The sequence below is a fragment of the Herpailurus yagouaroundi genome, unplaced genomic scaffold (assembly GCF_014898765.1).
Source record: "Herpailurus yagouaroundi ecotype Mexico unplaced genomic scaffold, PumYag 545, whole genome shotgun sequence".
In the NCBI taxonomy this organism is placed as follows: domain Eukaryota; kingdom Metazoa; phylum Chordata; class Mammalia; order Carnivora; family Felidae; genus Herpailurus; species Herpailurus yagouaroundi.
In genome coordinates, this window is record NW_024412762.1 from 751,300 (window position 1) to 778,577 (window position 27,278).

Consider the following 27,278-nt stretch of genomic DNA (forward strand, 5'->3'; position numbering starts at 1 on the left):
GTGCTGCCTTTCACGTAGAAAAGACACAAGACAACTGTACCCACAAAGCTCAAGTTTTAGCTGCGTATTTGGCTAAGTATGAACAAGGAAGTCCACGGTTGGGGGCAAAAGAGTACAAATCTCGACTGGTCGCTCTGCTTTGCTGACGGTGGTGGAGGGCGAGCCCCAGAGCATCCTGACACCCCCCTCCCCCCACATTCAGCCCACTTCCCGCTGCGCAGCCCGCTCATCTCCCGCCCTCTGCCCAGCACCCCTACCCGAGGGGCGCACCCGCCCATCCTGTTAAAGGCGCTCAGGGCCCCCAGCGGATCCAACAGCCTTCCCCCCCCCGGGGTGAGGAGAGGGGGGGGGCGGAGGGGGCGGGGATGCGCAGCGACCGCTCCATCCTCTCCAGCCTCCCGGGACCAAGGCAGTTCCCGGATCCGGGGCCAATTCCCGACGACGTTGGCCGCTACACGCCTCCAGGCAGCGGCCACAAAGCCCCTGGCTCGTGCCAGAGCGAGGGCTGCGCAAGAGCGGGGCGTGCGTGGCGGCGCGTACACCGACGCGCGGCGGTGGGCGGTGGGCGGTGCATGCGCGCGGAGCGCAGCCGGAGTCGGGAGACGCCCTTAGCTCAGGTGTGCTGGGCCGTCAGTTGGGTGTTGGCCTGTCCCTGCGGTCGCGGGACCCTGAACAGCAACTTTCCCCCCCGAGCTCTGGCCTTGGCTGCCAAAGCGGAGACTTCCCAGGAACACCCGGGCTCAGCGGTTTGGAGCGGCAAAGGGGCGGACCGCCCCCCCCCCCCCCCCGTGTGGAACAGCTGGGGCCCACTCCTAAGCCGCCGGTGGTTTCTTAGCACCCTCCGTCGCCTTCAGTGCGGAGGTTTTGTTTAACTGTTGGTGAATAAGATTTCTACTCGGATGCTCTAGGGCCAGCTCTGCCTGACACCGTGGCTTTGCGCCAGGCACGTCATATTCCTGAGCTCTTTATTCCCATTGTTAAAAGGGGGAGGGTGCGCCTCTGTTCAACACGACAGGTTATTAAATTGAAGGAAATGAGATGGCCATTTGACTCATGCGTGCGCTTGCATTGGATGTCACAGCCTGTGTCTGGCCTGGCTCACCTGCAGGGATCCCGTGAGGGAAGAGATAGCCTGGAACTTGTGGTGACACGAGTAATGTTGAAAGCACAGTACCGGATAGAGTGGAGGCCCGGTGTGAGTTATGCATGGGAGGGGGAGAGTCAGCAGAGGTTTCACCCAGGAGATGACCTCTGAAATGAGCCTTGAAGGATGAGATGGGAATGAGGTGCGCCTGGCACAGGGATACCTGAAAGCCTCTACAGGCAGGCTGTCGTCGTGTCTGGAGAGTTCTGGGAATAGCTGTGAGACCAGTGTTGGGGTGTGTGGGGAGGGAATAGGTGGGCTTGAAAGGGGAAGGTAAGGAACGAGTGTGGAGAGCCTTGAAAGCCCCTGCAGGCCAGGGAGGGAAGACTGCAGAGAGTCTTACAGGCAGGGAACTGACCTCAGATGTGTATTTCAGCAAAGTATCTCTGGCAGGAACCAGACAGGAATTGTAATTATACAAAGGGGATGTTGGAGGAAGGAAGTTAATCTCATAGTCCTGGGAGTAATGAGGGCCTGAGCCAGGCAGTGCAGTGGGGATGGAGACAGAAGCAGGATTTCAGGGAGATTTTGAAGATAGTAATCGACAGGCTTCAGTGTCTCCCCAGTACAGCCTACTGTAGGATGACTCCAGGGTCTGGAAAACCAGGGGGGAATGAGTCATTAATACATTTGAGTTTCTACCAAGTGCAGACCTTTTGCCAGGTATTCAACATTCAAGACCAGAAAAGACCTAGTCTCTGCCTTCTAGGTGTTTGTAGTTGAATAAAGAAAATGGATGCATACCTAGATGGTTATGTCTTTATCCATGTGGTGTACAGCATTACAGGTGTCTTTATTGAGACTGAGGTGGGGGTGAGGGCAGGGAGGGCTTCCTGGAGGAGAGAGGCCTGCATTTCAGGGAAACGGGAGTTCCTAAGCAGTGTGGGCATCTGAGGCACAGAAGATGCACGGGTGGGAAGGCCAGGCCATTTGTGATATGCTTAGAGCACTAGATGCAGATGTGGGAATATAAAACTAGATCAACTAGTAGAACTAAGTTCTGGAGTGTGAGGTGGGAGGTAGAGCTTGAGTTTTATTCTCCATGGAGGAGGTGTTGGTAAGTTAGAGTGGAGGCTGAAGCTGGGCTATGGTGGGGCATGCAAGAAGAAGACTGGTGTGGGGGTAGTGGGGTGGGAACTGGAGGCTGGAGGGGGGTGGTGCATGGGGCCTGAGGAGGAGGAGTAGAGATACCTACTGGCAGTTTACTGGCTAAGCAGAATGGCAGTTCACTTAACCTTGATAAGCTTGTCTCCTCACATGCCAACTAGGGATGGCAGTATTCACTTCATGATGTCGGGGTGATTCATTTGACAAATTTACTGAGCACTTTCCAGTGTTCTAAATTCCCAAGATACAGCTGAACTGCTGCAGTGTAAAATATAGAGGAAATACATACAGATTAAGTTGAAAAAAAAAAAAAAGAGGGCACAATTAGAGGTGGGCACAAGCAGATTTGGCTGTCATCCCCATTAGTTCACAGAAAAGAGGCAGATGAGCACTGAGTGAACAAGATTCCCCCAGTTGTAGGGCAAGATGGAGGCTGCCTGGTGACAGTGAGCTGGCTGTGGAAGAAACTGAGCACTCACGTATGCCTGAATGGTCTTGGCAAGGCCATCTTTAAAAGAATGATTTGCGGGGCGCCTGGGTGGCGCAGTCGGTTAAGCGTCCGATTTCAGCCAGGTCACGATCTCACGGTCCGTGAGTTCGAGCCCCGCGTCAGGCTCTGGGCTGATGGCTCGGAGCCTGGAGCCTGTTTCCGATTCTGTGTCTCCCTCTCTCTCTGCCCCTCCCCCGTTCATGCTCTGTCTCTCTCTGTCCCAAAAATAAATAAAAACATTGAAAAAAAATTTAAAAAAAAAAAAAATAAAAGAATGATTTGGGACGGGGCGATCTCTAACCTCTTGCCTGGTGTCATAACTTCTGGTGATCACCTGGATGCCTCCATTTCTGTTCATGGAATAGCTGACCCTAAGAGTTTAGCCAGAAGGAACCAAGATCCTAGGGGTCTACCGGGAGGACTCCAGCTCTGTGGAGCTCTGTCAGGGGCCTGCCTTCTCTTAAAACACTGTTCTCCAATGATCGTGTACTTGCTAGGTGCATTAAGAGGGGCATATTGACTTCTATCACCACTATTCGGAGTAGGCTAACTGTAGTTCTGTTTTATAGTTGAGAAGATTAAGGCATGAAGAGATTAGGTACCTTGCCAGAGGTGACACAGTTATCTGAGGGACTTTTTCTTTTTCTTGACTATCTGATCTGTGTCCCAGAAGTATTTCAAAGCTCTGCTCAGATGAATGTAAATAACAAATTAATGTTTTGTTTAAAATGAAGTAGCTTGGGGCACCTGGGTGGCTCAGTCAGTGAGGTTAAGCATCCAACTCTTGATTTTGGTTCAAGGGCATGATCTTACTGTTCATGAGATGGAGCTCCACATCGGGCTCTGTGCTGTCAGCACAGAGCCTGGTTGGGATTCTCTGTCTCTGTCTCTCTCTCTCTCTCTCTCTCTCAAAAATAAATAAATAAACATTTTAAAATAAAATTAAGTAGCAATAATGATTTATATATTTTATTTATAAATTTATTTTAAGTTTATAAATTATTATAAATTTATAAATATAATTTATCATATATTTATAAATAAAGTTTGAGTTTTATTCATAATTTTTAACTGAATTTCAAATCTTCAAAGACTAATAAAAATAGTGGTTAATATTTATTGCATGCTTCATAAACATAGTACAGTTGAGCAACATGGGGGTAGGGACACCAAACTCCCCACAGTCAAAAATCTATATGTAACTTAAGTCTCTCCCAAAACTTAATTATGAATAGCCCTACTGTCGACCAGAAGTCTTACTGATAACATGAACACTTAGTTAATTATTTTGTGTGTTATATGTATTGTAGATGGTATTCTTGCAAAAAAGTAAGCTGGAGAAAAAAAAATCGTAAGGAAGAGAAAAATACATTTACACTTTGGTATTTATCAAGAAAAATCCCTGTCTAAGTGGACGTATGCAGGTCAAACCGGTGTTGTTCAGGGGTTATGCGTCCATAGGTACTTCATGTGCATTTTCTCATTTAATCTTGCAACACCTCACGAGTTAGGTGTGATCATTATCACTATTTTTACTGATAGTAAAGTTGGAGTAAGATTGGAATGGGGTGGAGTGAGGTGGAATAAAGTTGGAGTGAAGTAAATTTGGATTGAGATGGAGTGAGGTGGGAGCGAGGGGGAGGAAGTTTGGAGTGAGGGGGAGTAATGGAGTGAGGTAGAAGCGAGGTAGAGTAACTGGTCCAAGTCACTTAGTCAGTGAGAGGCAGAACCAGCAATTGAACTCAGGATATTAGGCCCAGAACCTCAGCTCCTGACCACTAGGCACATCACCCCCGATAGGATTTGTCTTTGAGATCTTAACTAGGAACAGCAATCATTCAGCAGCCAAAACTGTTTTGTTTTTGTTGTTTGCAAGATCTCGGTACACCTTCTTATCCTTCTTTGTTGTTCAAGTTAAATAAGGGGCAGCTTTTCTCCTCGACGGAACTGAAATGGGAATTTGCTGGAGGATTTGAGGGCACACACAAATTCTGCAGCCTTGGGTTTGCGGAAGCCGAGGCAGTAAGGAGCGTTGGCCTCTGCCCTCAGGGGGGAGACATCTGAGCCGGCAACCCAAGGTAGGCAGCAGTGCGGTCGGTTCAGCGAGTGGTGTTAGTTTGAAAACTCGGAAAGATTTGGCATGTGTGTAGAAGATAATTTTCTGAAATGCCTCCCCCCACCCCACCCCCGAAAAATAAGATCCAATGACTCAAACACCTCTGAGTTTCTCAGCTACTGGCTTAATCTGGGAAGGCTGAGGGCCACCTCTCTGACCACATAGCGTCACTTGCCAGTGTCTGGCCTTCCAGACTCTCAGGTATAAATAATGGTGGTAGAGATGGAGCCTATTGGTGGCTGGGGGGCTGGAGGGTGGGGGGCAGGGCAGCATTTAGAGCAGAAAGGCTGGAGGTAAGCTGGTTCGGTGGGGGCCACAGGAGAAGCACAGACAACCTGGGCTTGTCTGCAGTGTTGTGCCTAGTGTCCTGACAGAGTCAGTGGGAAGCGGCCATGTGATCTGGATTGGTAAATGGATAAAGCATTGATCCTCACACATCTCTGAATTTACTATGGGTCTTAAAAAAATACTTTCATGTGTTTTTAAGTGTTGACTATTAAAAATCTTTTTTTTTTTAATTTAATGTTTATTTATTTTTGAGAAAGAGAGAGTACGCGCATGCGGGAGACAGAGGATCCGAAGCGGGCTCGGCACTCAGCAGCAAGCCCAATGCAGGGCTTGAACTCACAAACCGTGAGATTGTGACATGAACTGAAGTCTGACACTTGACCAACTGAGCCACCCAGGCACTCTTAAGTATTAAAAATCTTATTACGTAAGCCTCTTTTTCCTCCGGACAATTACATACCTTTGGCATATGGGATTTTTGCCTGAGCCGGTGATGGAGATGTGTGTCACAAGCCCATACTGCCTCCAAAGCGGTGGCTGCCAAAACTAACAGCTGTGAAATTATTTGTGACTGTTAAGGATAAACACATTTGTCCCTATTCATTATATGATCGGTAAGTGCTAGCAGTTCCTATCTGTGAAACTGTGATTTATTCCTTGCAGTGTATTTCTTAGTTTGGAAGTGGACACAGAAACCATGGCATCGTTTGTTTTCTTTGGGATCCAAGTTACGAGTTTGGGCCCCGTTATCAGGCAGGCCTTGGCTCCTCAGTCTCTGCAAAATTGGGCTTTCCTGTTTTTGTCATTCTCCGTTTACTTCGTAGGCATGCTTTGTGTAGGGGAGAAAAATACCCACGAAGGAAGCTTCTCAGAGGGTGACCAGGTGCACAGTTCAGCCAAGTAGGTGACTTGATGGGACGCGTCTCTTTGTGTTTGTTCGGGTCGGGAAGGGTGTGACAGCGCACTGGGAGATACTCGGCTTACAGCCAAATAACTTTTCCACCTGAGGTACGAGGCAGCTCTTCTGAGGGGTCCAGTCTCAGCTTCTTGAGAAACCGAGTATGTGGGAAGCAGATGGCCCTATGTGGCACTCCCCGTGTGCTGTGTGATGGCTGCTCACGGTGTGTTCCGAGCAGATACACAAAGCTCCTCCTGTCCATGCGTGTGTGTGTGTGTGTGTGTGTGTGTGTAAAAGTGTCACTGTGTACATAGTGAAGTTTTTGTGAGTAGAACAAGCAAAAGAACAAAGAAGCAAAAAGGCGTGGCGGGTGGAGAGAGAAATGGCAGCATGTTGATAGTTAGCGAAGCCGGATGGTGGCCACACAGGGATTCATCATACTCTTTGTGTATGTTTAAAAATATGTGCGGTATTTAAACATTTGTGTAAATGTTTGGTCCGTGCAATTCTCACTGCACCCTGTCTCTGCTGCAAACGCTGTGCTGGGTGTTTGGGTGCAGTGACAATTCTCTACTTTCATGGTGCTCAGAGCGATGGGGGACAGACATGAATCTCACATCACACAAATACTGAATATCAAACAGAGAGGCATTCTTTGAAGCACAGAGATGAGGTATTAGGAAAACTTTGAATAGTAGAAACTGCTAGGGGGAGGAAGGCTTCCTTCACAGAAGGATTTACCCAGTTGAAGTCTGAAGCGTGACTAACTGGATGCCAAGGAGAAAGGGAGAAGAGAGTTCTAGAAGGTGAGATGGGCTTGTGTAGTGCCAGGGACCTGAAGCGGTCAGGGTGATAGAGTCCTAAGGGAGGGGATTGTGGCTTGGAGGTGGGCTGGGCATGTTGCCAGGCCTTGTTATAGAATTTCCCTTGGTCCTAGGAGCAATGGACAGCTAGTAAGCAGCTGAAGCAGGAAGTAGCTATGGATCCACCTCCCCTTCCCAGGCACCATTTTGGCTACAGCGTGGAGGGTGAGTGGGGGGCAGGAGTTGTCATATAGGTGAGACACTGAGGCTGTCTGGGGTGGAGGTGGGGACAAGCTGCTGACCATGTGGATGTGGGTCAGGGAGAGGGAGGGTCAGCGTGATGGTGATGGTCCGCCATGTGCTGAGATGGGCACCAGAAGGGAGGGCCTGATGTGGAGGAGAAGCCCTGTGTTTGGTCTGGTAGAGGTGGAGGGAGATAATGCTGAGACAGTTGGTCACATGGGGTTGGAGCTCAGGGCTGAGATGTGGGCAGAGGGAAGAAGCCGGTGACTCCTCACATGCGCATGGTGCTGGGAGTCAGAGCTGCTTGGAAAGAGGAACCCTCCGTGAGAAACTAGGATAGGACAACGGTGACCAGCTCCAGCCCACCTTGGGTAGTTTCCTTTTTAAAATTAAACAAGTTATGGGACCTTTGGGTAGTTCGGTTGGTTAAGCATCCGACTTGGTTTTGGCTCCAGTCATGATCTCACGGTTCGTGAGTTCAAGCCCCACATTGGGCTCTGCGTGGACTGTGTGGAGGAGCCTGCTTGGGATTCTCTCTCTCTCTCTCTCTCTCTCTCTGTCTCTCTCCCCTGCTTGCTCTCTGTCACTCACTCTCTCTCTCTCTCAAAATAAGTAAACATAAAAATAAAAACAATAAATTGAATCAAACAGGTTATGCGTGAGCATGCTTGTCATAAAGATGTTAAGCCATGGCACGTGCATCCAGACACATACCCTTACAGACCCAGTACTGTTCTGCATATGTACATATGTGCACGCACACATGGTTTTCCATTTTACCTAAATTTTACTCAGCATTTACCCACACCACCAACTCAGCAGCTTGTTTGCTTTGAAAAAAATTTTTCCTGATGTTTCTGTATCATAAAGTCTCCTCCTACAATCCTGTCTTCCGGAGGGCATCGCCGTTGACATATTCCTTCAACTTTTTCTTCCATGCCTGTATGGTATCTTGTTACACGGATGCATCGCTATTTATTTAATTTTTCCTCGGTTACAGGACGCCTAGGCTGTCTACAGATTTCCTGCTCTTAAAAAGTAGTGTTGGGGTGCCTGGGTGGCTCAGTCGGTTGAGCATCCAACTTCGGGTCAGATCATGATCTCGCGGTTCGAGAGTTTGAGCCCCACATTGGGCTCTGTGCTGACAGCTCGGAGCTTGGAGCCTGCTTCGGATTCTGTCTCCTTCTCTCTGCCCCTCCCCTGCTCATGCTCTGTCTCTCACTCTGTCAAAAATAAATAAAACATTAAAAAAATTTAAAAAGTAGCACTGTAGTGGGGGTCCTTGAGGGCATGTTTTCATTTGTGGACATTTGTGAGTATTTTGGCAGGCTGGAGTCTTCCAGGTGGAATCACTGGGTCAAAGTGCGTGCACACTTCATAGTTTTAACAGACATTGACCAGTTGCTCCAGAAGGCCCATTTCCCTTTAACCAGTCCTGGACTTTACCTTTCTGAGTTTTTCATAGTCTCTTGGGTGAAAAGTCTTATTTTAGCGACACTTTAATTTACATTGCATCTATTACTTGCAAATGTAAGTATCCTTTAAAATGTCCACTGGCTGTAGCCAGTTTTCATGAGAAAATTGTATCTTTTGCCCATTTTTCTTTTTAAAAAAATTTTTTAATGTTTATTTTTGAAAGAGAGAGACAGAGCATGAGCGGGGGAGGGGCAGAGAGCGAGGGAGACACAGAATCTGAAGCAGACTCCAGGCTCTGAGCTGTCAGCACAGAGCCCGATGTGGGGCTCGAACTCACGAGCTGCGAGATCATGACCTGAGCCGAAGTCAGCCACCCAGCCCAGCCAACTGAGGCACCCAGGCGCCCCTGCCCATTTTTCTTTAGGGTTACTTTCCTTTTTCTACTGAGCTATAACAGTTCTTTATGTGATATGGATATTAACAGCTCTAGTCTAAGGATGCACCCAACCTAACGGCAGTCTGAGAACCTCCCCTTCTTCTCTGTCACCCCCAGCACCCTGTGTCTGTCTGTTGTCCCTAGGTCCTGCTTGCTCTCCTCTGAAGAATCTTGACAACTCTGTTCTTGGTCCCTTAAGATTCGGGACATGCTGCAGAACCTTCCCTACAGCAGACTGTCCTTGCTGTCTGGAGTAGGCTCTGTCCCCAACTCACTTCTCCCAGGGCTGCTCAGAGTCTGCTTTCTCTGGTGAGTAGGCACCCAGTAAGTATCTGCTGGTGGTGAGTAGGCACCCAGTAAGTATCTGCTGGAAGAAGAAGTGAACAGCTCTAGTGTGAATATGGAAAGTCAGGTCCACAATGGAAGAGTCCCTTGTCCTACTGGGCCTTGGGTTTCTGTCCTCATGAGGACTGTTTGGCTCCTTCATGCACTTGGCAGTTCTGACATTATGGAGTCCAGGAGAAAGGAAGTCAGCCTCTGCCTCTCAGAGGGTATAAGCCTGTCTGTGCAGGGGACTGGAGGCCAAGTGCTCTCTTCCCGCCACTGCAGTGCCCAGCTCTGTACCCTGGGCATGACCTATGTCACAGCCTTCCTTGGGCCAATTGTTTGGTACCTGTTGACTGCCAGGCTGTGGAGAGGGCCAGAGCTGGGTTCTTCCTGTCTTCTCCCTGGGGCTCCAACATCCCAGTTGGGTGGAGTCCCTGTTTATCCCTTGGTAAAATGGTGAGCTGTGGTTAAGATGTGGTTAGTGATTAGTCAGGCCTATGTAAAGGCAGGTGTCCACGTCTCCTGGATACAAACCACAGTCTCTCCAGACCTGCAGGCCCACCCACCCAACCCAGCCTGGCCTGGCCACACTGTGGCTTCCCAGAACCTCCAGCCCTTAAGGACCACCCTCACTTGGCTCTGCTTTCCACTCTGCCCACATTTTGTGTCCCTCATGCCACTCCATAGGACATCTGCTCCCTGCTGCTCCTTGGTGACAGAAGGGGACCTGGTACAGTGTAGTTTCCCAATAAATATACATGGAGTGAACAAATGTATAGAGTTCATTTGTAAGACTTCTTTTTAAAACATTTGTTTATTTTTGAGAGAGTGACAGCATGAGCAGGGGAGGGGGCAGAGAGAAAGGGAGACACAGGATCTGAAGCGGGCTCCAGCCTCCAAGCTGTCAGCATAGAGCCCGACTTTGGGCTCAAACCCACAAACTGAGATCATGACCTGAGCTGAAGTCGGACACTTAACCAACTGAGCCACCCAGGCACCCCCATTTGTAAGACTTCTGGCTGATTAGGGTTGAGTCATTTCTGCTGAGATGATCACTCTTTAGTTTTTGCTTAGAGAGCATGATTAACATTTGGATATTTAGAAAGTGCCAAGGAGGAAAAAAGGGAGGAAACTTCCTTTTTAAAAAAAACTTTGTTATAGAAAAATACAAATATATGCACAAACAGAATAGCACGTGACCTCCCATGATCCTGCCCCAGCCCTAACAAGTCCCAATTCACACCCATCCTGTTTCATCCAGCCCCTTGTCCCCACTCCTGGATTAATTAGAAGCAAACCACAGATATGCCATCCTTAAGTATTTCAGTTTGTATTAAAAATGAGGCTTCTAGAAAGAAAGTCTGAGGGAGAGATGAACTGCTAATTCCCATGTTCTGCTGACCCAGTGGGATGGTGCCCAGCATACTATGTTACCCGCCCTGAGTGGGTGTGTGTGCTATTTGCATGACATCCAGAAGGGTCAAGCCTGGCTCTAGCCACTGCACAGGTGTCTCCATGGTCATTTCCTTCCTGTGCTGGTCAGGGACACCGTCACCAGCTCAAAAACTCTGAGGGGTTTTCCTTTTTTCCATTTCCTGTCATGGTTTTGAAACAGAGAGGAAGAGTGGTATGTTGATCTGATAACCATTCACTTACTCTCAGAGTTGGTGCCACATATTTATTAGAAATTGTGGTCAAAATCATGAGTATCAGTAATATGAGGAATGCTAATGTTCCAGTGGGATAGGAAGAAACAGATTTTGTTTTTAGTTTATATACAAACAGGTATGCTTTTAGGTCTTCTGCCACATTGCTAAATGTGTATTCTTACATGAATGATGGAGGGAAATGTAAATCTCATATTTATACACATTGAGTCACTTCAGTGGAATGTCAATAATTGTTAAAAATTATGGGAGAAAAAATGTGGCCTTGAATATGATATTATTTTTTTTATTATTTTGAGCTTCTGATGGTGAAAATAAAACATCTCTCAGTTGGCAAAACAAATCAAGATAAAATGTGGGTTTTTAAAAAATGTTTATTTATTTATTTTGAGAGAGAGAGAACAAGTGGGGGAAGAGCAGAGATAGAGGGAGAAAGAGAATTCCAAGCAGGTTCCATGCTGACAGTGCAGAGCCAGATGCAGGGCTCGAACTAACAAACCCAAGTCGAAATCAAGAGTCAGACATTTAACCAACCGAGCCACCCAGATGCCCCTAAAATGTATTTTTAAAAAACCGAATGTTGGGGTGCCTGGGTGGCTCAGTTGGTTAAGCATCTGACTTCGGCTCAGGTCATGATCTCACAGTCTGTGGTTTCGAGCCCTGTGTCGGGCTCTGTGCTGACAGCTCAGAGCCTGGAGCCTGCTTCAGATTCTGTGTCTCCCTCTCTCTCTGACCCTCCCCCATTCATGCTCTCTCTCTGTCTCAAAAATAAATAAACATTAAAAAAAAAAAAGAATGTTGCTCAACAACAAAAAACCAAACAGCCTAATTGAAAAATAGACAAAGTACTTGAATAGGCATTCCTCCAAAGAAGACATACAAGTGGCCACTAAGCACATGGAAAATGCTCAACATCACTAGTCACTAGGAAAATGCAAATCAAAACTATGATGAGATATCATCTCACACCCCTTACAATGGCTACTGTCAAGGGGTGCCTGGGTGGCTCAGTTGGTTGGATGACCAACTCTTGATTTCAGCTTGGGTCATGATCTCACAGTTTCTGGGTTTGAGCCCCTTGTCAGGCTCTGTGCTGGCAGTGCAGAGCCTGCTTGGGATTCTCTGTCTCCCTCTCTCTCTGCTCCTCTCCTGCTCTCTCCCTCTCTCTCAAAAATATAGAAATAAACATGAAAAAATAGCAAGTGTTCAGAGGATGTGGAAAATTGGAAGTTTGGCAGTTCCTTGAAAAGTTAGACATAGGATTACCATATGACTCAGCCATTCCACTCTTAGGTACTGAAAAGAGTTGAAAGCATGATGTACAATAGCCAAAAGGTGGAAATAACCCAAATATCCATCAGCAGATGAATGGATGAACAAAATATGGTATATACATACAATGGAATTTAGCCATAAAAAAAGGAAGGAAATTCTGACACATGCTACAACATGGATGAAACTTGAATGCATTATGCTAAATGAACTAAACCAGACACAAAATGATAAATGCTTTATGATTCCACTTATATGCGGATCCTAGAGCAGTCAAATTCATAGAGACAGAAAGTAGAATGGTGGTTGTCAGGGGCAGGGGGAATAGGGATGGGGATTTTTCATATTGATAAGAGATCAACACTTACCAAGAAAACATAATTATTCTAAATATATATACACCCAATACAGAGACTCAAAATATATGAAGCAAAAAGTGACCAAATTAAAATAAGTAGATAATACACACTTGTGGTTAGACATCTCAACACCTTTCAGTAAATGATAGAACAAGTAGACAGAAAATCAGTATAAGGATACAGAATACATGAGCAACCTTATCAGTGTGACTTTATTGACATAGTATGATCTCTGACCACAACAAAAATTAGAAATCAATAACAGAAGGACATCTGGAAAAAACTCCTAAATATCTGGAAATTAATACATTTTTCAAATAATCCCAAAGTTCAAGAAGTCACAAAGAAAATTAGAAGATATTTTGAATTGAATGATGATTAAAAAAAATAGTAATAAAATTTGTGGGATGCAGTTAAGGCAGTATTTAGAGGGAAATTTATAACTTTAAATTTTTGTATTGGGAAGAAAGAAAGGCCTTATAAACCATGATCTAAGCCTCACATTTAAGAAGAAAAAAAATTAAACCCCAAATAGAGGAAAATATTAAAGAACCAAAATCAATAAAATAAAACAGAAAAGCAGTAGCTAAAAACCAGTGAAATCAATGGCTGTTTCTTTAAATTAAAAAAAGAAAATTGCTGTTTATTTTTGAGAGCCAGAGATAGAGCATGAATGGGGGAGGAGCAGAAAGAGAGGGAGTCACAGAATCCAAAGAAGGCTCCAGGCTCTGAGCTATCAGCACAGAGCCCGAAGCAGGGCTTGAACCCATGAACCATGAGATCATGACCTGAGCTGAAGTTGGAGGATCAACCAACTTAGCCACCCAGGTGCCCCAATGGCTGGTTCTTTAAAAGAGCCATACAACTGATAAAACTCTAGTTAGACTGATTAAGAAAAAAAGAGAGAGACCTAAGTTACCAGTATAGGCAATAAGGCAGGAAATGATTCCACAAACATTATAAGGGAAATAGGAGAAAATTATAAACAACTTTATGCTAGTAAATCCAAAAACTTGGATAAAACAAACTACTTAAATACTCAAATTACCAAAATGGACTCAAGAGGAAAGAGAAAATCTGAGTAGCCCTGCATGAACTAAAGATATTAAATTTATATTTGAAAACCTTCCCACAAGGAAAACTCCAAGCCCATGTGACTCCAAGGATTAACTTTACCCAACATTTATGGAAGAAATAGTGCCAATTTTACACAATATCTCTGAGAGAACAAAAGAGGAGAGAGTACTTCCCAGCTCATGCTATGAAGCCAGCACCACCCTAATACCTAAACCTGGGGAAAATATTAGGAGAAATCTACAGGCCAGTATCTCATATGTAAATAGACATTAAAACTCTTTCAAAATATTTGCCCATTGAATCCAGCAACACATAAAAAAAGACTATTAACCTGGACAAGTGGAGTTTATCCCAGTAATGCAAGATTGATTTTTTTGGTTTATTTTATTTTTGAGAGAGAGAGAGAGAGAGAGAGAGAGCAAGAGCACAGGTGGGGGAGGGGCAGAGAGAGAGAAAAAGAGAGAGAATCCCAAGCAGGCTCCATGCTGTCAGCACAGAGCCCAATGCAAGGCTTGAGTTAACAAACCATGAGATCATGAACTGAACTGAAATCAAGAGTCAGAAGCTTAACCAACTGTGCCACCTAGGCACCTCAAGATTAATTTAACACTTAAAAAAAATCAATGTAATTTACTATATTAACAGAATAATAATTTAAGAAAACATGATCATCTCAACAGTTGCAAAAAAAAAAAAGGCATGACAGAATTCAACACCTGTTCATGATTAAATCAAACCAAATCAAAACAACAACAAAAGACGCACAGCAAATTAAGGAGGGAAGAGAGTTTCCATAACCTTGTAGAGAGCAAATACTAAAAACATAGAGCTAATATTATAGGACAAATTGAACACTTCCTCCTCCAGTCAGTAACAAGACAGGGATGTTCTTGCTGTTTTTATTCAACATTCTAGTGGCAATGCTAGCCAGTGGGCTAAGGCAAGAAAAAGAAAAGTATACAAACTGGAAGGAAGTAAAACTATCTTTATTGATAGACACCATGTCCATCTTAAATAGGACATGACCATGTACCATGAAAACTCCAAGGACTCTATCAAAAATCTAGAATTAATAAGCTATTAAGAATTAATAAGCTAATCATAGGACACAAAGTTAATATTCAAGAATCAGTTGTTTCTTCAAATGCTGGATATAAGCAATTGGAATTTAAAAGTTTAAAAATACCATTTACAATACCATCAAAAACACAACATACTAAAGGGGAAATATAACAAACTATATGCAAGAGAGGTACACTAAAAATTACAAAATATTGCTGAGATAAATTCAAAAATACTTAAATAAATGAAAAGATATACCAAATTCATGAATCAGAAAATTTAATATTGTTAACTTTTCAATTCCCCCCATATTAATCTATAGATTAAATACAATAGCAAATAAAAATCCCAGAAGCTTTTATGTAAAAAATGGCAAGTTTGTTCTAAAAAGTGTGTGGAAATGCAAAGGGCTGAAGCCAAGTTTTTTTTTAATCAGACCTCTTTTGAAAATTAAAAACAAGATCCACATAAGAGTGAAACCATATGGTATCTGTCTTTCTCTGTATGGCTTATTTCACTTAGCATCACACTCTCCAGTTCCATCCACGTTACTACAAAAGGCCATATTTCATTCTTTCTCATTGCCACGTAGTATTCCATTGTGTATATAAACCACAATTTCTTTATCCATTCATCAGTTGATGGACATTTAGGCTCTTTCCACAATTTGGCTATTGTTGAGAGTGCTGCTATAAACATTGGAGTACAAGTGCCCCTATGCATCAGTACTCCTGTATCCCTTGGGTAAATTCCTAGCAGTGCTATTTCTGGGTCATAGGGTAGGTCTATTTTTAATTTTCTGAGGAACCTCCACACTGCTTTCCAGAGTGGCTGCACCAATTTGCATTCCCACCAACTGTGCAAGAGGGTTCCCATTTCTCCACATCCGAGAAGGGAAAAAAAAAAAAAAAAAAAAAAAAAAGGTTAGAGTGGGAGACAGCCAAAGCATAAGAGACTGTTAAAAACTGAGAACAAACTGAGGGTTGATGGGGGGTGGGAGGGAGCAGAGGGTGGGTGATGAGTATTGAGGAGGGCACCTTTTGGGATGAGCACTGGATGTTGTATGGAAACCAATTTGACAATAAATTTCATATATTGAAAAAAAATAAAAATTAAAAATTAAAATTAAAAATTAAAAAAAGAAAATGAAAGAAATAAAAATTCTTACATATCTTAAATAATGTAAATAATTCAGTTTATCTAAAATAAAATTTTAAAAATAAAATAAAATTTTTATGTAAAAAAAAGAAAATTAAAAACAAAATTGGAAAATCTACACTATATTATTTAAAAAAAATGTTTAATGTTTATTTATTTTTGAGAGAGACAGAGAATGCGAGTGGGTTGGGACAGAGAGAGAGGGAGACACAGAATCTGAAACAGGCTCCAGGCTCTGAGCTGTCAGCAGAGAGCCCGACACGGGGCTCAAACTCACGAGCTGCGAGATCATGACCTGAGCTGAAGTCAGACGCTCAACCGACTGAGCCACCTAGGCACCCCTACACTATCTTATTTCAAAACTCACACAAAGTTATAATCATCAAGACAGTGTGGTACTGGCATTAAGGTAGACATATAGATCAATGAAACAGAAATAAACTCACAGATACATAGTCAATTGATTTTGACAAAGTTGCCAAGGGAATTCAGTGGAGGAAAGGACAGTTTTTTCTTCAACAGTTGATGCTGGGACTGTTGGATATCAACATGGGAAGAAATGAATCTTGATCCCTATCTGATAAAGTATGCAAAAATTAACCTGAAATAGATCATAAAGCTAAATATAAAAGCTAACATTATAAAACTTGAAGAAGAAAACACAGAAGAAAATATTTGCCACCTTGGCAGATTTCTTAGAACATGAAAAAGCATAAACCATAAAAGAAAAAAAGTTGATTAATTTAAATTTATCAAAATTAAAAACTTATTTTAAAAGCACCCTTAAGAAAAGGAAAAGATGAGCCAAAAACTGTACATTTGACAAAGGACTTTTATGCAGAATCCATGAAGAATGTATAACTTAAAAATCAGAAAAAAGCAAAACTTCCTTATGCATTAAGCAAAAGATTTGAGCAGGTGTTTTACAGAAGATATACCAGTGGCCAATGAGCACATGAAAAGATGTTTAATATCTCTAGTTATAAAGGAAATACAAATTGAAACCATAGTGAGATAGCATGAGACATCCATTCGAATTGCTAAAATTTAAAAGATCAACCATGTCAAGTTTTGCCAAGGAGATATACGTTACTGTTGAGAATGAAAAATGATATGATTGGTGGGGTTCTTGGGTGGCTCCGACCGTTGAGTTTCCGGCTCTTGGTTTCAGCTCAGGTCATGATCTCATGGGTTTGTGGGATGGAGCCCCACTTCGGTCTCTGTGCTGTCAGCATGGAGTCTGCTTGGGGTTTCTCTCTCTCCCTCTCTCTCTGCCCCTCTGCTGCTTGAGCTCCCTCTCTCAATAAATAAACAAATAAACATTTAAAAAAAAGAAAATGGTATGCTTGAAAAAGTTGGGCAGTTTTCTTCACTCTTAAACATTTATGTCCTATTTACAACTCAGCAATTCCTTGCTATGTAATACATAACAGAAAACATCTGTCCTTGCAAAGACTCACACAGCAGCTTTATTTAATAATAGTCAAAAACTGGGGCGCCTGGGTGGCTTAGTTAGTTAAGCATCCAACCGTGGCTCAGGTTATGATCTTACAGTTCTTGGGTTCAAGCCCCCTATCCAGCTCTGTGCTAACAGCTCAGAGCCTGGAACCTACTTTGGATTCTCTCTCCCTCTCTCTCTCTGCCCCTCCCCTGCTCACACTGTCTCTCTCTCCCTCTCAAAAATAAATGAACATTAAAAATTTTTTTTAAAAACCCTGAAAACAACTTCAATGTCCATCAACATGTGATGAACAATTGTGGTATAGTGGTGCAGTGGAACACTATTAGCAATAAAAAGGAGAAACTACTGAAGATGCCACAAGTGGATAAATCTCACAGACATTATGTTGAATAAAATAAGTAAAAAAAAAACCAAACAAACAAACCACAGATGGCGTGGTTTCATCTATAGAAAACTCTAAAAAGGACAAATCCAATCTGGAGTGACAGGAAACAGGTCAGTGGTTCCCTGGAGCATGGTTTGGGAGGTGAGGGGATTGACCAGGAAGAGTCACAAAGGAAATTTTCGGGCCATGGAAGTGTTCTATGTCTTGATTGTGACAATGGTTACTTACACAGGTATACACGCTTGTGAGAACTCATGAAACTCACTTAAACTAAGTGCTCTCTATTGTATATAGACAATACCTTAATAAAGTTGATTCACAAAAATCATGTATGCAACCAAGGTAAAAAAAAAAACTTATGTACAGTAGTATAGTTACTCTGTATTTTCTTTTTTTATTTTCTTTTTCTTTTTTCTTTTTTTTTGAAACAGAGAGAGAGAGAGAGCAAGGGAGGGGAAGTAGAAAAGGGAGAGAGAGACTCTTAAGCAGGATCCACACCCAGTGCCGAGCCTGATGCAGTGCTCAATCTCAGGACAGTGAGATCATGACCTGAGATGAAGTCAAAGAGTCTGATGCTTAACCAACTGAGCCACCCAGGTGCCCCTCTACTCTGGATTTTCTAAAATAACTACAGTTTATATCAGAAAAAAGAATGGAAACCCAGAATGGTACATAAAGATTGCTACCATTTTTCAAAGGATCTATTTACCCATATGCTTGTCCATGTCAATCAGTGTACACAATCTGCTTGTAAAAGTTCCCCTGGTAATGGGGGATAGGCGGAGAGGGAGAGACACTTGAATTTTTCATCATGGGCACCTGTTCCCTAACAGAAACCAAAACTTCTGATTTACAATTGATGACGCTAAAAAATGTGCCATTCAGTCTGGGACTGCCAAATGACTTGGAAACAGTACTAAGGAAACCAAAGTGCTGGGTAGTGCAGTGCTAGACTTCAAGTCTGAGTGATGAGGGGGAGTCTTCCTAGGAGTGTCCTCCTGTGCACGGCCCTGGGAGCCAGGGGCAGTGTGTGTCCTGGCAGGTGGTGTGGCCCTGGTCAGCCCCATATTGCTCCCATCCACACTTTCCTAATCATATCCAAGTCACAGCAAAAATCCAATTCTTTTGAAAATGAGGGTTAAATATAAGGGTGTTCACATAAGCAGAGGCTGTGTGCCTCTCAAAGCAAGACGCTCCATCTGTCCTCTTACATTGCTTGCTGCAATGCAGTAATCCCAGTCATGGACACTCAGTATAATCTAAAACAACAGTTATCCAAGAAATTAAATTTTGTTAACTTCAAGAATACAGTTGAACTTATTTCAGTGAGTGGGATGTAAAGAAAAGCTCACAGATTTGGAACCACATATATATGTTTTTTTAAACCTTAGATTCATTAAGTAATAGGTTCAAGAAGTAGAAATCCATGTGACTGCAAAGATTTGTTACTAGTTCAATTCCATGACCTTATCTAGGACAATTCCTGCTCCAAAGGAAGAGAATACATTTGCCTAAAGTTCTAATTCTTAAAAAAAAGTTTAAGATAAAATTTATTGAAGTACAATTTATATACAATAAAATGCATTTGTTTTAAGTAAATTGTAATGCTAGTGGCCAATGTAACCACCATCACCATCAAAATATACAACATTCCCATCACTCTGGAAAACTTCCCTGGGCCCCAGTCTCCCTCAGCTTCCACATTCAAGCCCCAGGCAAACACTGATCAAATTTGTGACACTGCGGATCAGATTTATCTTCTTCGAGAGTTTCACATAAATGGAGTTATCCAATGTATACTTTTTCTTGTCTGGCACCTTTTTTTCACACAATATTCTTCAGATTTATCCATGTTGCCACATGCATTCCTTTGGTTTCTGAGTAGTATAGTATTCCTCAAATGATTTTTAAAAATCATTACTTGCTTCCTCATTACCTGCTAATAACTCCTGGAAAACGATGAATGGGAGCTTCCTGGATAATTAAACCAGTGAGCAGAGCAGTGACCTGTCCAGTTGACCAAACCAGAAACCTAGGGATCATTTTTGGTTCCTCCTTCTATTTTCCAAATCCAAGAACCACCATGCCCAGTTTCAGTCTCCTAATCTCTCTCAAATCAATCTTGTCAGCCACTTACAAGCAAGTCTTCATTTCTCACCCGAATTACTGCAGAAACCCATTTTGCTTTAGTTTTGCACCTGCCATCCATTATCCATCTTTAAACCGGAATGAATTCAGCTGTTCTGGGAACCTCATACAAGTGGAATCATACATTATTTGTCCTTTCGTGTCTAACTTATTTCATTTAGCATGTTTTCAAGGTTCCTCCATGTCAGAACTTCCTTTTTGTGGCTGAATAATATTCCATTGTATGGGTAGACCACATTTTGTTAATCCATGGACAATTGGTTATTTCCACCTTTTGGTAATTATGAATAATCTGCTATGGACATTGGGGTACAAGCATTTTTTCAAGTCCTTACTTTTAATTCTTTTGCATGTATACCTAGGAGTGGGGTTGCTGGTCCATGTGGTAAATTCTGTGTTTGACTTTTTGAGGAACCACCAAACTGTTTTCCACAGCAGTTTGAACCATTTTACATTCCCACCAACTGTGCAGGAGGGTTCCAATCTCTCTAAAATCTCTGATCTGGTGAAACACAATTTCAGCAACTTAAGCTCTCTACACCTTGCTTTCCTCCATTCCAAAATGCAGGAAATGCTAATATTATCATTCTAGTGTGGTTAAGAAATTTAAATGAACAAATGTACGTAGGAACACCTGAGTGGCTTAGCCGGTTAAGCGTCCGACTTTGGCTCAGGTCATGATCTCACATTTCTTGAGTTCAAGCCCTGCATAGGACTGTCAGCACAGAACCTGCTTTGGATCCTCTGTCCCCTTCTCTCTCTGTCCCTCCCCTTCTCTCTCTCTCTCTCTCTCTCTCTCTCTGGCAAAAATAAGATAAACATTCAAAAATTTAAAAAAACAAACAAACCACAAATGTATGTAAATGTATGTAAATGCCTGTAAACGTGAATGCTATAATAAATGCTAGCTGGTATCATCACCGTTGTCACTACTAATGAAGATCACTATGGCTGAAATCTGCAAACTTTGCCATCCATGCCCCTTCCCTGGGTCTCCTAGAGCTCTGTGGAGACTGTAGTAGAAAAGCAGCACAGTGGGCCAGGGGCCGGAAGCTGAGGTTGAGTCAGACGAACCCCTGGAGATGTGCACAATGAACAGACAGGAGGTGTGGACTTCATGGAAGGGGCCACATAGCACAGGGGAGTGGCAGCACATCCCTTCCTCTCATGAAGCAGGAAGGGGAGGCTCAAGAGGCTGAGTGGTCCTGGCTCCTGCCCTTCTCTTTTCACAAGTGCTTTGGAAAGCACAGCAGGCAGCAAGGCACATTGCTGCCCATGCGTGCCAGGTGCGTGCAAAGAGCCTGATGGAATCACCTTAATGGTGAGAGCAAGCCCATGATGTTGCTGCAGGTGCTCCTGACCATGACCTGAGCATGGGGTTCACATATGTGGTTTGCCTCAGTACTGTTTTCAGCAATGTGGTGACTGTGGTCACAGTATATGCATATTCTCTCAAGATCTCTTGAACAAGAGTGAGTGCTCTGTGTTGTGTGGTGCTGACACCCAATTGTCACTGCTATTCCTGCAGGCTTGTCTACAGTGAAGATCTGTAGGCTGTTCATATATTATAGAAAGCCCTCAAATGGTAAACTTCCAACTCTGTAGCAGGATAAATGTTCACTTTTTAAAAATTGGCATTTACAAGGCAAAAATATGTGTGTTGTGTTTGGAGGGTCGGACCGGTACTTTTGTTCCTCTTCACTCCTAACGCATCTGCTGTGTGTGTTCTGACTCCTGCTGAGTCCACAGGGCAGCACGGGCTTTGCCCGCCGGGTACACAGGAAGTCTGCCAACAAGGGCTTGGCTCTCACCCTCGTGGGAGCTGGTGGGTCACTTCCTGGCTCTTTCCTATTATTATTGTTTGCTAAGTTTGAATAGGACTGCTGGCTGAGCGTTACGTAGTTTTTCTAAAACCTTTTTAATTATTAAAATTTATCACAGCATTTGAAAAAAAATGAAAAAAGGACATGTCACTCATATTTCCACCATCACAGCACAATAGCTGCCTTCATTTCTCCAGACTTTCTTCTAGTCTTTTCTCTTACCGACACATATTTTACATTGTTGTAACCACTGTACATGGGAAATTTAGGTTCTTTCTGCTCAGCTTTGCTCATAAATATCTTTTCCATCTTTACTTATTTTTAATAGCTGTATGATAATCTTTTGGGTTAATATATCATCATTTATTTAGACATTCTTCTCTAACTGGCATTTAATGTTTCCCAATCTTCTATGATCATGAATTTTATTGTTTTATGCAGTGTGTAACATAGGCTTACATTTAAATTGTTAAATGATGGGGTGCCTGGGTGGCTCAGTCAGTTAAGCGACCGGCTTCAGCTCAGGTCACGATCTCGCGATTTGTGAGTTCGAGACCCACATCAGGCTCTGTGCTGACAACTCAGAGCCTGAAGCCTGCTTCAGATTCTGTGTCTCCCTCTCTCTCTCTGCCTGCTCCCTGATCACACTCTGTCTGTCTCTCCCTCTCAAAACAAACAAACATTAAAAAAAAATTTTTTTTTAATTTTTTTTTTCAACGTTTATTTATTTTTGGGACAGAGAGAGACAGAGCATGAATGGGGGAGGGGCAGAGAGAGAGGGAGACACAGAATCGGAAACAGGCTCCAGGCTCTGAGCCATCAGCCCCGAGCCCGACGCGGGGCTCGAACTCACGGACCGCGAGATCGTGACCTGGCTGAAGTCGGACGCTTAACCGACTGCGCCACCCAGGCGCCCCTAAAAAATTTTTTTAAAGCTAATTGAAATGAGCCCCAGACTCAATTGCATTCAAATGACTGACATGATTCTACTGACATCTATTTTGAATAATGCAAATCATTTTTCATAATTTATCCTTTGGAACTTTTCTAAGTAGGTCGTCCTCCTTCATCCCTGTTGTATCAGACCTCTAGAGAGAGCCACCAGCAAGGAGTGCCCCCGAAGCAGCATTTTGGAAAGACATACCCTTTTAGTGAGGGCCACTCTCGGGGCTGGACACATGGCTCTCTGGGGCAGTGCCCGCCATAAGGCTGGTCAAGCACAGGTCCATGACTGGACTGTCCTAGTATTGGCCATACCAAATCAGGTCAACAGTTTGGAGTAACTGTACCACATGTACTCTGCTGCCCTAAGCAAATGGAAACCTGGACAAATTCATAAATCAGCTATTTTCAGACATTGAACACTAGGCAGCATAAGGCTGTGATCCCTTCGCAAAGAAAAAGAAAGGTAAGTGCTAATGTTGCCGTGGGTTTCTGTCCAGGGCTACTGCGTGGACCACAGCTGGGGAACAAGGACCCAAGCTGTGTCTAGTAGCTTAGCTGCCTTGAGAAGTGGAGTTGGCAGTGCAGGGACTCAGCTGTGGTTTGTGGGACAGAGTCCTGGAGAGAAGGGAATTCTGCAGGGAAGGAGCTCCAGAAATCCTCAAGGTGCCTTGAGCATTCGTGAGTTACTGAGCTGTGCATGTGCAATGTGAGATGCCATGGAGATGGACCAAGAGCAAGTGCCAGGGAGCTGCAAGGAGGCCAATTCCAGGAGCTCAACCTCAGCGGACAGCTCTCAGGGACCTGCTGGCATGCTGTAGAGACTCTCAAAGAGTTCCACTTTAGTAGTGGGATGAACAAGCCCTAGAGTGAGTGTATGTTGAACCTCCCCAACAAAGCTTAAAAACAAGTCTTGAAAGGGTCAAGCTAATAATCTGCAAGGGATGTGGGGTGCCTGGGTGGCTTAGTTGGTTAAGCGACTGACTTTGGCTCAGGTCATGATCTCAGGGTTCGTGAGTTCGAGCCCCGCATTGGGTTCTCTGCTGTCAGCACAGAGCCAGCTTCGGATCCTCTGTCACCCTCTCTCTCTGCCCCTCCCCTGCTTGTGCTCTCTCTCTCTCTCTCTGTCTCAAAATAAATAAATTAACTTAAAAAAAATCTGGAAGGGACTTAAATTCCCACCTTAAAGAGACACAGAAGGAAGGAAAACTATAGATCAAGGTCTGTCATGAATACGGATGTGAAATCCTCAACAAGATATTATCGAATCTTAACTCAGCCATGTATAAAAAGGATAATACATCATGGTCACTAGAGTTTATCCCAGGAATAGAAGGTTGGTTCAACATTTGAAAGTCAATCAACAGAATTCTTCATATCAACAGACTCAAAAAGGAAAAGTTTATGATCATCTTAATAGATCTAGAAATAGCCTTTAACAAAATTCAACACCCATTTGTGATTTAAAAAAAAAGAAAGAAAGAAACTCAGCAAGCCAGGATTAAAAGAGATTTTCCTTAATCTGGTAAAAAGCATCTAGCAAGTGCCTGCAGCTGGCCCCATGCTTAAAGGTAAAAGACTGGATGCTCTTCCTCAAGATCAGGAACAAGGCAAGGATGTCTGACCTCACCGCTTCTATTCACCATTGTACTGGAGGTCCTAGCAAGGGCAAAGGCAAGAAAAAGAAATCAAAGGCACACAGATTGGAAAGGAAGAAATAAAAACATTTTTATCTGCAGATGACATGATTTTCTATGAGGAAAACCCAATGAAATCTATGCAAAAGCTAAGACTAACAAGTGAACTTAGCTGTGTACTAGCAAAGAACCATCAGAGGTTGAAATTAAAAACATTTCGGGCGCCTGGGTGGCGCAGTCGGTTAAGCGTCCGACTTCAGCCAGGTCACGATCTCGCGGTCCGTGAGTTCCAGCCCCGCGTCAGGCTCTGGGCTGATGGCTCAGAGCCTGGAGCCTGTTTCCAATTCTGTGTCTCCCTCTCTCTCTGCCCCTCCCCCGTTCATGCTCTGTCTCTCTCTGTCCCAAAAATAAATAAACGTTGAAAAAAAAAAATTTTTAAAAACATTTCAATTTATAGGGGAGCCTGGGTGGCTCAGTTGGTTAGGCGTCCGACTCTTGATTTCAGCTCAGGTCACAATCTCACAGTTTTTGAGTCCAAGCCCCACATTGGGCTCTGCACCGTGGAGCCTACTTGGGATTCTCTCTCTCCCCTCTCTCTCTGCCCCTACCCTGCTTGTGTGCTTTTTCTCTCTCTCTCTCAAAATAAATAAATAAATGTAAATAGAAACCATTTCAATTTATAATAGCGCCAGAAAACATGAAACACCTAGGAATAAAACCTACAAAATAGGTGCAAAAGCTTTTTGCTGAAAACTGCCAAATACTGCTGAAAAGAAATCAAAGAATTCCTTAAATAAATGGAGTGATATATTGTGTTCATAGGTTGGAGTAGTCATTATTTTAAGAGGTCTGTTCTCCCAAATGGATGTGGAGAGTAAACTGAGTCCCAATCAAAATCTTAGCTGCCTTTTTTGTAAACACTGGCTAGCCAATTCTGAAGTTCACACCAAAAGACAACTTCAGAGGAGAAGAACAACCCTTTCTATGGGTTTGCATGGGGCTTTCCAAGGACACACACCATCTGATTTCAAGACTTCAAAGCTACGGTCATCAAGACAGTGTGGCATGGCAGAGGGGATGGATACACAGATCAATGGAACAGAATACAGAGTCCAGAAATAGCCCCACACAGGTGTGGTCAATTGATTTTTGACAAAACATAAAACCAGTTCAGCGGAGAATGGATTGTTTTGGCTTGAAAGTTTTTGCAGGACATCTAAAGGTCAGTCAGAAGGATAGATGGTCTGAAACTCAGGGAGGGCTTCTGGGCTGCAAAGACACAATTTGGGGAGTCATTGAATTAGAGGTGGAAGTACAAGTTTGGGGAAGGCAAGAACCACCCCAAGTTGGTAGGAAGATGGAGGAGAATGCCAGGGATGGCATTCTGAATCTGGAATGGGACGGTGACTGGACCATGAAGGATCCAAGGCAGAGACACACAGGCCTTTATTTAATGCTGAACATATGTGAAGGCGGGACTCCCCATAAGCACAAGCAGGATCAGAGAGCAATAGAGGCAGAAGCAGGTGCCCCAGAGATAAAGAAGAGGAAGACAGGTGAGCAAGGCCTGGACCGTGTAAACAACGTGAACCTGTACACGTACAAACAGTGGCTGCTGCACATCAGCCTACTGTCACCTTCTGCTTTGCACGGAAGGAACCAAACTGCCATGTGGTTTCCCCCACCACCATCTGGAGGGCTTTCTAGGTGCCAAACGCTACTCTAAAAGCTTCATAAATATTAAATCACTTTGCCCTCACAACTCTCTGAAGTGGGTACCATTATTCCCATTTTACAGATGAGAGAACTGAAGCCACGTTCTGCACACTGATGCTAGGCTTTGAGCCCATGCCCTTCCATACCATGCTTTGCTGCTCTGGCTTAGGATGATGAAAGTAATGACTCAGGAGGCCCCTGGGGATTTGCACCTTGTGCCTGCTTTTCTTGATACCCCACAAGGCCACACACCCGGTACAGGTAGGTTCAAGGCCAGGTCTGGGCCCCCCTCACTGTGCTGCCCACAATGAGCATGGATGGATCTGTCTTGATCGCACGGGCGGAGTACAGGACAGGCCAATGAACCCTGGTCTCAGGTTTCTGGCCCTTGCCCTGGGCTGCCTGCCTCCCTACAGCTCAGAAACAGATGCCCCCCATTGTCTTTGGAGGGCTGGCTTTCAGACTGAACCCCGGCACTCTGTTCCGCCTCCTGCACTCTGCCTCTGGCACCAAGTTCTCACGGTTTCCTCCATGCATAGGTTTGGAAGTGGCTAGGTCCAATGCAGTGAAACACAGTATAGGTTTGGATTTCAAAGGAAAAAAAAAAAAAAAAAAGGACTCGATTCTAAAATGTTGAGGCACATTTATTTGAACGACTTACTCTTAAAACTGAAAGAAACCCGGAGTGATTTCTGAATTATTTTGAACAGCAATAACGCTTTAAAATTTGTGCATGCAAGGTCTTCCAATATATGCTAAAGGTGAGTATTTGGGGGTTTTTTTGTTTGTTTTTTGTTGTTTTTTCACATGAAGAGACTGGCTCTTCATTTCAAAGTCACCTGGTATTTTTGGTCTTCTGTACCTTTTGTAACTTCCTCTGAATAAGAGGAAATATGGTTGCCATTTGTGTTTAATTTATTTTAAACAAATCAAAGCACTGATTTCTACTTCCTGCCTGTGTAATACTTGAGCTGCAGGCTTCAAAGGGCAGAGTAACTATGTTCTTGAGTGATTGGGCGTCTGTTGTATTATTTTATAAACAGTTCAAAGTTTCGTATTGTATAGAAGCAACTGGTACAACATTGGGATATTATTTTCTGCGTGAGTAGCCGCAGAGAACTCCAGGTGACCTTTACATTTGTCTTGTGCCAGTTCATAGATTAAATGTAGGCTTTGGTAGAATATATATTTATATAAAGACTCGGAGTTTATTTTTCCTGTTTTCTCTAACACTGCTTAACTTGTTCTCTGAAATGTTTATCACAAATGGCAGGTTGTTGCAAAGAGCAGTGGAAAGAAAAC

The 27,278-nt window shown here is 43.6% G+C and overlaps 1 long non-coding RNA gene across 1 annotated transcript; it reads left to right on the plus strand.

Moving 5' to 3' along the window:
* Positions 1–4,417: 4,417 nt before the first annotated feature.
* LOC121023315 (uncharacterized) lies at positions 4,418–7,072 on the plus strand. Its single transcript, XR_005787343.1, has 3 exons — positions 4,418–4,819; positions 5,970–6,045; positions 6,981–7,072. It is a non-coding gene; the product is annotated as an uncharacterized LOC121023315 (long non-coding RNA).
* The last annotated feature ends 20,206 nt before the right edge of the window (positions 7,073–27,278 follow it).